Below are 11,855 nucleotides of genomic sequence, written 5' to 3'. Positions count from 1 at the left end.
GTCCTACAAATCGATAGCTAGGGAGCAAAGTCGTCACCCAACAATGATTACCCAAACCAAAATATCCTCTCATGTCCTGGATAATCCCACAACAAAATCCGTCAAACATGCTCCCAACTCCACTCCAAAATACGAGTCTACTGAAACAATCCTACTGATATCCGATGTTCAGCCTCCACTTGCTGACACACTAGACATCAAACTACAAAATCTGCGATATGTCTTTCTTCATGTCGTTCCACCAAAGAGAATGCTCCAAGTCTCCATACATCAGGTATCAATCGAATGTATCACAAATCTCGATCAATGTGTTTCCTGCAGTAACTCCTCCCGGATAAGAAGTGACTCGGAAACACACATAATCTCCGCTAATATCTAGACAGATCAAGGAAACTACGAGTCTCCTGTATAGACTACGACGACTTCCAACTAATAACAGCCTCTATCTCTTGTGGATCCACCGATATCTCTCTACTAAAGACAATGCGTCCCAGAAACTCGTAAAAGACAATCACAATACGTACTACTAACTTCACATATAGATGTTCCCGTCGAAACATCTCTAGAACTATGCGAAGCTAGTGTACATGATCCACCTCGGATCGAAAATAGATCACAACATCGTCAATGGAGACAATGAAAACTGATCTACACACCCTAGGAATACCAAGTACATCGAGTCCATAACAAGATCTAAGGCACGACATGCCTAAATGGTAACACCAAGGACTCATAATGTACGTACAACAGGCTCACTCAACCGTAAGATCCCCAACAACGAGTCTGTGATCGAATCACCCACTACAAATCACCAAATCCATATATATCACAGACATATTACACTCCATGTCACTATCAACATAAAACACCAAATAATAGATCATCAAATCAAATATCCACTAATAGATCCTCAAAAGACAACCTATCCCCATACCTGATCTCCTAATATCCACCAATCTCCAATCATCCTCAACATCAATCAGTCATACCAGATAGTCTCATAAACAAAGATAGAGTCAAAGAAACGTATCCAACCTTCAACCCCCACTACTAACAAACTAAACGTATCCAAAAAGGTCTGTCAAATCTCATCATCTCATTCTTTCCGATAATCAAATATCCACAGTAAAAGAATGTCAATCCAAAGTCATAGGGTCACACAACCCGCTGACTAAGTGTCTACCTAACAAAGAGATATCTCCACCACCCTCATCATCATCCTATATATGTCCCTCAACAAATACCGATAAAAGGTCAAACCCTCTAATATAAGATATAGACTACAAGATCTGGTACAATAATCACGTGGTCAAGGTCTTGAGCCACCTGATAGAGACAATGTTAGCTGAGTCGTCTAACCATTGTCTTGTACCCCATCAAACTGCGATTGCTCCATCCTGAGGCTCAGCAACCTCCAGTATCGAGCAATGAACACAAAGATAGAGGAACGCTACAACTAAACAACTGATCAAAATATCTGTCAATCAATGCTCTACCCCTCGAAGATCATCATATCCGAATGTACTCTCAAAGTTATACCCTTGTAACGGTTGTATCTCAAAGTGTTAAGCACGTAGCTTTACACTTTTCCACACCGTGCGATATCCTATCTGAATGTACCTTCTAAGCCCCCCAACCAGGTACAGACAATCCATAGTCAAAGTCCCCATAGAATAGGATACATCGATCCTCTATAGACTGACTAAGCCAATAATGGTATACGACAAATTCAGTCCTTTCCACACCGGTACAAGTCAAAATATCTAACCAAGTATGAAACATCCCAAAGATAGGAATCTCTAAAAGTAGAGTAAGTCAGTCCCCTACTGGTCGGACCAACAAAATAAATCGATCATCTCCTAACTGATCCAATAAGAGTAAATCAATCATCCACTGATGAAACTAACTAAGGTAAATCGATACACCACTACCCAAGTCAACAAGGGTAAATCGATCCTCTACTGACCGAACTAATAGGATCACAAAACCAACTAAGATAAGTCAAACCCCAACTGTCCAAGTCAACAAGGGTAATAAGTCAAACCATAACTACACAAGTCAACCAAGTAAATCAATCCTCAACAGGAGTAAACCGATACTCTACTAACTAAGTCAACATGGGTATACAAATATCATTCACTACACAACTAATGATAACCGAGACTGGTATACGACTTTACCTCTCAACCAACTAGTAGTAATAGACACTAAACTACTGGTAGTATGATATGATGAATCCCCTGAGACTGTAATCCTTGATCTCCATTAGGTCAACCGTGATCAGTGATTGACCCAAACCATGCAATGCATGCTACAAACAAATAGGCAAGTACTAACAAGAGAACACTAACACACATCATAACTATATGGGCAACAATACATACACCAACAGAAATGTATGATAACAATATGCAAACATACCTCCTATAGCCTGGAGATGTCTTGTTGCTGCCTGGTTCCAAAACTCGAAAAGTCACATCAAGAAAATCGAAACAGAAATCCAAAAACATGAATAACAGGCATCGAACCTGCTCTGATACCACTAAACTGGTATCAGATAAATCTCGAAAATCCAAAACAAAAACAAAACAGGCATCGTACCCGCTCTGATACCAAAAATTGTCACGCCCCCAAAAGAGTCTCTGCCAGACAAAAATCCGACAGCATCTCCCCTGTACCGGTGACAATCTGAAGCATCACTACAAGCAAAATACATCAGCCACATGCGGCTGGAATATTTTTATACACAACCACGCAGTTATAATAATAGCCCACACGGCTGGAATGAAACAATCACAACCACGCAGTTATATATAAAACAGCCCACACGGCTGTACCAAAACACAGCGGAAAAACGAAGGAAAGCCCACACAACACAAATAAATACAATGCATGCCGGCACGGCTTAAACACAAATACAACACCAAAATCATAGGATAGCCACATGGCTATACACAAATACAATGCCAAAAATAAGAAAAGAATATACAAAAGAAAATAAGCACGGTCTTCGGATGTGACGTAGGACCCGGCAGACAGGATACTCCGAGCGACACCAACCATCTACAAGCTACCTGAAAACATAAATGTATACATGCTGTGGTGAGTATAGGTAACTCAGCGGGTAATAGACAAGATAGTGCATGGTCCATAAACAACATGGAGATCACAAGTACACAGTCTCAATAGGGAATCAAAGAACATGATCCTACTATCATAATCAATGCATCTGAACATATCAGACCTACTAACCTGACATACATACTGTATAAACCACAACCGACATAATGATAGATACATACCCAATCTGGAATCGACACCTAGTACAATGGTCAGTAAACTCACCATATCTGCAACAGACCTACTCGTGACACCTGTGCAATATAAATACGACTGCAAATACATGTAAAATAAATGACATGTATGCAGCATGACAACAATATGCAACAATCATATCGCAAACAAATGCAACATACCACAAACACGTGCAACTAGTCTCTACTAGGCATGTATGCCAATATATCTCCAAAGATGCACCGTGCATCAAATGCAAATGTGCATGCATGCTCCATGGTCACCCCCGCCACCTCTCTAGACACCACGACCCCTGTATGGCCGAGAGGCTTGGGTCCGTGACAAACCGTACTAGCCTCCAGTACATGCAGCGCTATAGGCGCCCGAAGCGGACGGTCAGCTAAGGGTCCCTGACCACTCACAACTCAAGCCCTCTGACTACTGTACCCTCAAGACCCACTGCTCCAGAGTGGTCGAGGTTGACAGAACACTGAGCGGCTGAATGAGCACAACAGGACTAGCTCCACTCCTAGCTACCACTCTCCAACAGTGGCCGAATGGGCAGCTATAAACAACCGACAACTCTCTCACCACGAGGGAGACAATAGTCGTCAGTATGCAATGAATGATGACATGATATATATACATATATAATCATGATACCGACACTGTCATCATCAATGCAACCCCCAAACCACATGAGTACCCCACAATATGAGTATAATCGTCATGATACCTCTGTTGGTTGTTACTCGAAAAACCTAGAGGTTCCACTGTACAAAAATTTTGTACAAAGGTCTGAACCTTTTCCTAGCTACCATGTGTTCTTTTAAATTAAATTTTGGATCGCCTGCGGAACTTAACACGTTTGATCCAAAACTTAATCTATTTGTTCTTTTAGGTTTTGACTTGGATCTCCTGCGGAACTTAACACGTTCGACCCAAATCACCTTAAGTTATTAATTCCATTAAATATTAATTTCCATAATTGGTTCCCAGTACTGACGTGGCGAGGCACACGACCTTCTTGGATATGGGAGCAACCACCACCGACTAGACAAAACCTTTTATAGAAAGCTAATATTTAATTTCCTAAAATAACTTTAGGTTAACCGAAAAGAACAATCAAATCACAAGGAAAAGAAAAAACAAAAGAACACAACATCGAAAAACATATTCGAAATTCTAGAATCGTAAGCCTCTTGTATTTGGTATTATTTCCATAAATAACTAGTATGATGCGGAAAGAAAAATTACTAGTTATACCTTGTAGAAAAACCTCTTGATCTTCTACCGTATTCCTCTTCTAACCTCGGACGTTGTGTGGGCAACGATCTTCCGAGATGAGAAACCACCAAGCACCTTCTTCTTCTCCTAGCTAGGTTCGGCCAACACAAAGAAGCTTCACCAAGGACGAAGAACAAAACACCAACCAAGCTCCAAGGGATACAAGCTTTCTCTCCTTCTTCTTCTTCTTCTCCAAGTAGTATCCGGCCACCACAAGAACTCCAAGCAAGAGATAAGTTTCAGCCACCACAAGAGAGGAAGAAAGGAAGAGGATGGCCGGCCACAATAATTTTCTTCAAGAATGAATAATTTCGGCCACCACCAATGCTCCAAGGGATGCTAGAGATGAGACTTTCTTTCTCTCCTTCTTCTCCTTCCTTGATCCGGCCACAAACAAAAGCTCCACCAAGAAGATAGGTTTTGGCCAACAAGAGGAGAAGAGAGAAAGGGAAGGGCCGACCACCACACCAAGGAAAAAAGAGGGAGAAAAATAATAGAGGTTGTTCACCATGAAGGCACCCCTACCCCTTCTTTTATATTCCTTGGCTTTGGCAAATAAGGAAATTTATTTATAATAAAATTTCCTTAACTTTCCTTGACAACAATTAATTAAGAAAAAATTAAATAAATTTTCCTAATTAATTGTATGTGGCCGGCCACCTCATGTAGAGCAAATAGGATAATTTTAATCAACAATTAAAACTTTCTTTTTTTGTCTTTGGAAATTTTTAAAAAAATAAAATTTCCTTTTAAAATCCCTTCATGGTTGATAAAAAGAAATTTCTATAATTTTAATTTTCAACATGTGAATAATTTTTCAGAGAGAAAAAATAAAATATCTTTCCAATCTACAAATAAGGAAAGAGATCTAATCTCTTTCTTTTAATCTTTTTGTAGATCTTTTTAAAGAGAGATATTTTAATTTTAATTCTCTGTAATAAATTATATCTTCCACATAATAAAAATTAAAATTAAAATTCTTTTTAATTTAATGGGGGCCGACCACCTAAGCTTGGGTTCAAGCTAGGGTCGGCCACCCATGAACCAAGGCTTGGCCGGCCCTAGCTTGAACCACAAGCTAGCTTGGCCGGCCCCTTTCTCATGGGTATGAAGGTGGGTATAGGTGGGTATAGTACTCTATAAATAAGAGGCTACGATAGGGACCGAGAGGAGGAATTGGTTTTGGTCTCCCGATAAAATTAAGCATCCCGTGTTCGCCCCGAACACACAACTTAATTTTATCAATAATAATTCATTCCACTAGAGAACTATTATTAAACTACCGCACCAATCCCAAATTACATTTTTGGGCTCCTTCTTATTATGAGTGTGTTAGTCTCCCCGTGTTTAAGATATCGAATGTCCACTAATTAAGTGAGTTACTGACAACTCATTTAATTAATATCTTAGTCTAAGAGTAGTACCACTCAACCTTATCATCATGTCGGACTAGGTCCACCTGCAGGATTTAACATGACAATCCTTATGAGCTCCTCTTGAGGACATTATCAACCTAGTATCTCTAGGACACAGTTTCCTTCTATAATCAACAACACACACTATAAGTGATGTCATTTCCCAACTTATCGGGCTTATTGATTCATCGAACTAAATCTCACCCATTGATAAATTAAAGAAATAAATATCAAATATATGTGCTTGTTATTATATTAGGATTAAGAGCACACACTTCCATAATAACCGAGGTCTTTATTTCTTTATAAAGTCAGTATAAAAGAAACGACCTCAAATGGTCTTACTCAATACACTCTGAGTGTACTAGTGTAATTATACAGTCAAGATAAACTGATACCTAATTACACTACGACCTTCCAATGGTTTGTTCCTTTCCATTATGGTCGTGAACTATTGTTTATAATTTATAAGATACTGATAACATGATCCTCTGTGTGTGACACCACACACCATGTTATCTACAATATAAATTAATTAAACAACTACATTTATCATAAATGTAGACATTTGACCAATGTGATTCTTATTTCTAGATAAATGTTTATACCAAAAGCTAGGCTTTTAGTATACACTCTAACAACCTCCATATATACCACCAAGCACCTGCGCACAACTACGCATGTATAATCGACCAAAGATCTCCAATAACCCCACAAGACACATGTACACAGAACATAAGTACAATCAACATGTATCCTCTAATAAAAACACAACAGACATGTGTATATACCCTAAACATACAATCAACACAACTCCTCCAAAAGTACATGACAAATACGTGTGTACATACAACATGCAAATGCACGGTCAACAAGATGACTCCTATAACACATCCCCACCTATGTACAGTCAACATCATATACCCAATCAGCATGGTAATACCAACAACCCCAACAATCCCTACAAGGCATACTCTACACGTGTAATCACAATAGAGTAGATATCAAGAGTGGAGACTGTATATGAATTAAATAGATCATCATAAGGGTCAAGCATAAGTATCATGCAGGAAAAACAGCAACCGATCATGATATAAGATAAAGCAGCCTAATCCATCCAATAATAATCATGCACTAAGTTTCAAAGAAACTATAAAGAGGCCAAGGAAGAAATACCCGCCTTAAAGTGTAGATCGTGCCAAGTAATCCCGTGTCGAGACGCTCGTCCTGAATCCAAATCCTGTAGAAATCAATATATTTATATTTTATTTAGCTAAATTCATATGAATTAAAATAGCTAAATAAAATCTCTATCCCAATTGGATAACTCCACTCAAATTTGATCTCTGATTGATCCTCCAAACAATCCTTAATCCAACTCCTTCTAGATCCAAACAAACTATACAATCTATTAATCAATCCAAAACTCACTAATCAACACTTCTTAAATCCAACAATCAATCCAAGATTCAACCAAATCAATATATCACAGCCGATTTCCAATTCCTTAACCATGAATCAATCTCACACAATTCATCCATTTCAACTAATCAATCCATAATTAATTCAACCTGCAACACCCTAATCACACCCAAATAAATCTAACTAGATTTAACTCCATCCACAAATGAATCTCAAATCCATAAGCGATCATAAACTCCATTATATCATCTCTACTAAACATCCAAAATCAATCTTACATAATTTATCTACCACACTTAATCCAACCCAAAATTAAATAACAACTCACCTAAATTTATGAACACTAAATCAGATGCATACACCCCAGCAAGAACACCTAATAAACCACTGATCCACAAATTCCAACCCATAATCAATCAATCCTCCATCCACAATTAACACCTTAAATTCCAGAATGAAATTCATCCAATGCAGCCAAACAATCAATGCATTTAATCCAATATTAATCCAAATTAATATACATCTTACCCCAAACTAAATTCTGCCGCAACTTCCCCTCCAAATGCAACTGTAAGGAACACGAGCTGCTAACCTTTGCCGAAATTGGTGACCTTTCCAGTAGTGAACCCGAGCAGGAACCCTCCACAGCTTCAAGAAGTGGAATTGGCAGTGGCCGGCAATAGGGAACGTCCACAGCACGCGGATCCTCTGTTTCCTCTAATCCAGATCAGGACGATCATCACAAACAAACCCAATTAAGCAAGGTCTTTGAATTCACAGAATCATCCGACGAAGCCTTACCTCAATTGATCCGCGCGATCCACCTCAACTGGACGACGATCCGCAACCCCCTCCAATGAATAGATCAAATAGAAAAGCTGAGAGGGGCTCGATCCACCAAGAAAGATGTGAATCAACTCCCCCCTGTCGTGCCCTAGCTCCGCCGGATCATCGTCGATCGCCCGCAAGAAAGAAAAAGGACGAAGACCTCACGCCTCGGGAAGGAGAGGGAGGAGGGGGGCTCGGCCTAGGCACGCTGGAGGAGGGATTATTGCCGGCGATGAGCTCGTGGCGACCGGCGATCAAGCGAGAAGAAGTCGCGAGAGAGGGCTCGGGAGAAAGGAACTCGCGCGAGGGGGAGAAGAAATCGGGGAGGAAGAGAATCGGGGGAGGGGGTTTTCGGCGATAAAGAGGGAAAAATAAAAGAAAATGATTTTATAATTAAAACATTTCCTCACTTAAATAGGGTAGCCCAAAGAGGCTTTATCGGCACCCGCCGATTGGTCCCCTCAAACCCCTCCGTACGAGCTCCAAAAAATTCCCAGAAAATTTCTAAAAATTCTGAAAAAATCCAATAAGATTTTTCGTCCAATAATATTTATTATTTAATTTTTTGATATCTTACAACATAAGTTTGGACGATAAATATAATAGTAAATTGATCAAGTTAAGTAGTCCTTTTTCAGTAATTTCTAATTGGACGTTAGTACTTAACTTGACTAACCAAGTAAATACTATTATCTTCTGGTAGATAGTTAGTAACTAATGGTTAGACATGTGCTAACAATATTAGTAGTTGAATGACTATTTTTAAATAAAAATATCAGGTTCAGGGGGAGGAACTCCAAATTGGTTAAAATCTGATAGGAAGTCCTGGTGGGTCAAGGGACTTGAAGTCTGTAGTTGGTAAGTGGAAGTAAGCAATTGGAGGAGAGATCTAGTGAAGGTGCATTCCCAGTTGAGGGAATTATAAGCGTCGGTCCAGCTTAGGTCCATTTCAGAAACCTAAGCTGAGACTATGACTAGATCCTGGTCTCAAAAAGACAGGATCTAATTACTACTACTATCCTGCTATATCGTGCTAACTTTGTTTTACAAGATAAACATATTTTTATTGTTTGTACTAACCCTTTTTTATACAGGGAAGAAGATGCTGAAAAAAAGGGAGTCCAGGCGCCCAGAACGGATTCGAGTGCTCGGAGCTGGTCTGGGTGCCCGGACCAGCCTCACCCGGGCTGGGGCCCAAAGCTAGTCCAAGCGCACGGATCAGAAAAAATATTCACATCAATAGTCCAGACGTCCGGAGGGGGTTCGGGCGCTCGGAGGTGAATAAACTTTACGGATAAAGTTTCAACGAAAGATCACCATGTCAGCAATGATCCAGGTACTCGGAGGGGTTCCAGGTGCCCGAAATGGGCCTATATTAAGGCCTTTGATCAACATCTTCATGACAATAATTGCTACAAGTTTCATTCTTGCACGTTGCTCCAAAAAGGTTCCGATAACAACAAAAGGCTGCTCCAAAGTTCAAATTTCATTTATGTTTGTTGGTAACATTTGTATTTCAATTCTTATACTAAATCTGTTGTAACCCTTTTTTGAACTGAAAGTGATTGCCTAATGAAAGCACTCGACGAGTGTGAGCTTTGGAGTATGAGTCGTCGAAAGCTCTGAACTAAGTAAAAATTACTTGTGTTAGCGTTTGAATTTTCGTATTTCCTTTCTACTGTGTATTTTTTATTTTCAAAAAAGCAACGATCGCTATTCACCCCACTCTAGTGACCTTACGATCCAATATAAGTAACTATTAGAAGATAGTAGTGTTCACTTGGTTAGTCAAATTAAGTACTAATGTTCAGTTAGAAATTTTCTGAAAAAGAACTATTTAACTTGATCAATGTACTGTTTGTATTTTTTGCCCAGACTTGTGTTGATGTACTGATATAAGCATCTGAAGTCCAAACAAAAGGCCTATGCATCTCACGTCATTCTAAGTTTTTTAATACACAATTAAGGTAGACCTAATGTGCTTGAGAGATGCTCATTATCTAAATCTATAGGATCATGCTTTCTAGAAATTCATCCTAGACTACCATTAAAACAAATTTTGAAACATTAGAGAAATGGGAATTTTTTAAAAAATATAAGTAATGAATTTTCCTAGAATTTAAAAGTTTGTTTAATGAAAAACACATTCTACCCCTTAATAAGATTTTCAAAAAGGAATTTACTAGATTATCCAAAGTAGTCAATAAGTAATTGCCTAGATAGATTAAGTAAGGCAAACAAACAATATACACAACTACACTAATCAAAATCATGTCTCGTCATCATCAGAAGATGGAGGTGGAGGTGGAGGCTGATCAGTTACTCGTAAAGCCTAAAGGATGACCTGCATCTATAGGTCTAGCCATCCAATTAAAGCCAGTGATCATCTCACCACGAAGAGAGGTGAATCTCTCCGAGACTGACTGTCGGATATATATGGAAGACTCCCCAAGTCTAGCGAGGTGATCCTCTATGAAAAGCGAGGTCAAGGGCTAGATTGGGGTCAAAAGAGATCCAAAGAGCTCCTCAACCGTAAATATTGGCATCTCCTCCCCCTCGGTCGGAATGATTGGTGGGATATCCTTATCAAACTTGTTTGGAATGTCTGGCTAAGGACCCACTCTCCAAGCCAGTCCCCCCCTGAGTGGTAACATCTGTATACACTAATGTAAGCTAACATTGACTAATTTCATCATATGTGTTAAGGAAAGTAGATGTACCTTGGGTTATATCTACCCCTATAGTCAAAAATATGAAAGTTAAAATGTGATAGTAGGGCATATGTGTTGGAACCCCAAGGTGTTTTGATGTGATCAAACAAGCTAAGTTAGGTCTTGCGTTTGTTTAACCCTTGTGTCTAAATGTGCAGGAGCTTAGGAACACAGGAAGTCGAGCGGAAGACGCGGCTAGCGAGAAGGACGGCACGGGGAGAGAGCCGACGGGCTCGGTGCGTCCGAGGGACGAGGTGACCGCGGAAGAGTACACCGGAGGACGAGAAGAACGTGCACGGCGTTCGAGGGACGAGAAACCGGGAAGGAAGGCTGCTCGAGGAGAAGGCCGGGACTTGGGTTCGGGTGAGCCCTATTCCGGATGGTCGAGATCACCCAAGCTGGCGGAGCCGGACCGGAGAAGAGAGCACGGACCAAAAGTCAACTGGGTTGACTTTTGGTTCCGGGGCGCCCGGAAGTGACTTTTTCACAGGATCGAGCTTTGACTCGATCCAACCGTTGAGGAATAAATTTTATCCCCCCCAGGGCGCCCGGAACCCTTCCAGGCGCCCCGACCAAGGCTATAAATATAGTCTTGGTCCAGAAGCTTTTCAACAATCACGATCATTCTATTTCCAAACACTTGTATGCTTTAGTTGTAGTTAAGCTTCTGTTTTCTGTGCTTCTCCGCCTGAAGGAGTTTTTGAGCTTAATCTTTCTTGGATTAACAACCACATCGGTTGTAACCAAGTAAACATCTGGTGTCTCGTCTTTTCTTTTATGCTTTTATTTATCTGCTTAATTTATTTTACAAGTGTTAGCTTAATCGTTCGAGGAAGGGTTGTTAGTTTTTTTTTTGTAGGACAATTCACCCCTCCCCTCTTGCCGGCCTCCAAAGGGA

The sequence above is a fragment of the Zingiber officinale genome, chromosome 2A (assembly GCF_018446385.1).
Source record: "Zingiber officinale cultivar Zhangliang chromosome 2A, Zo_v1.1, whole genome shotgun sequence".
Taxonomy (NCBI): domain Eukaryota; kingdom Viridiplantae; phylum Streptophyta; class Magnoliopsida; order Zingiberales; family Zingiberaceae; genus Zingiber; species Zingiber officinale.
This window is presented reverse-complemented; position numbering follows the sequence as displayed.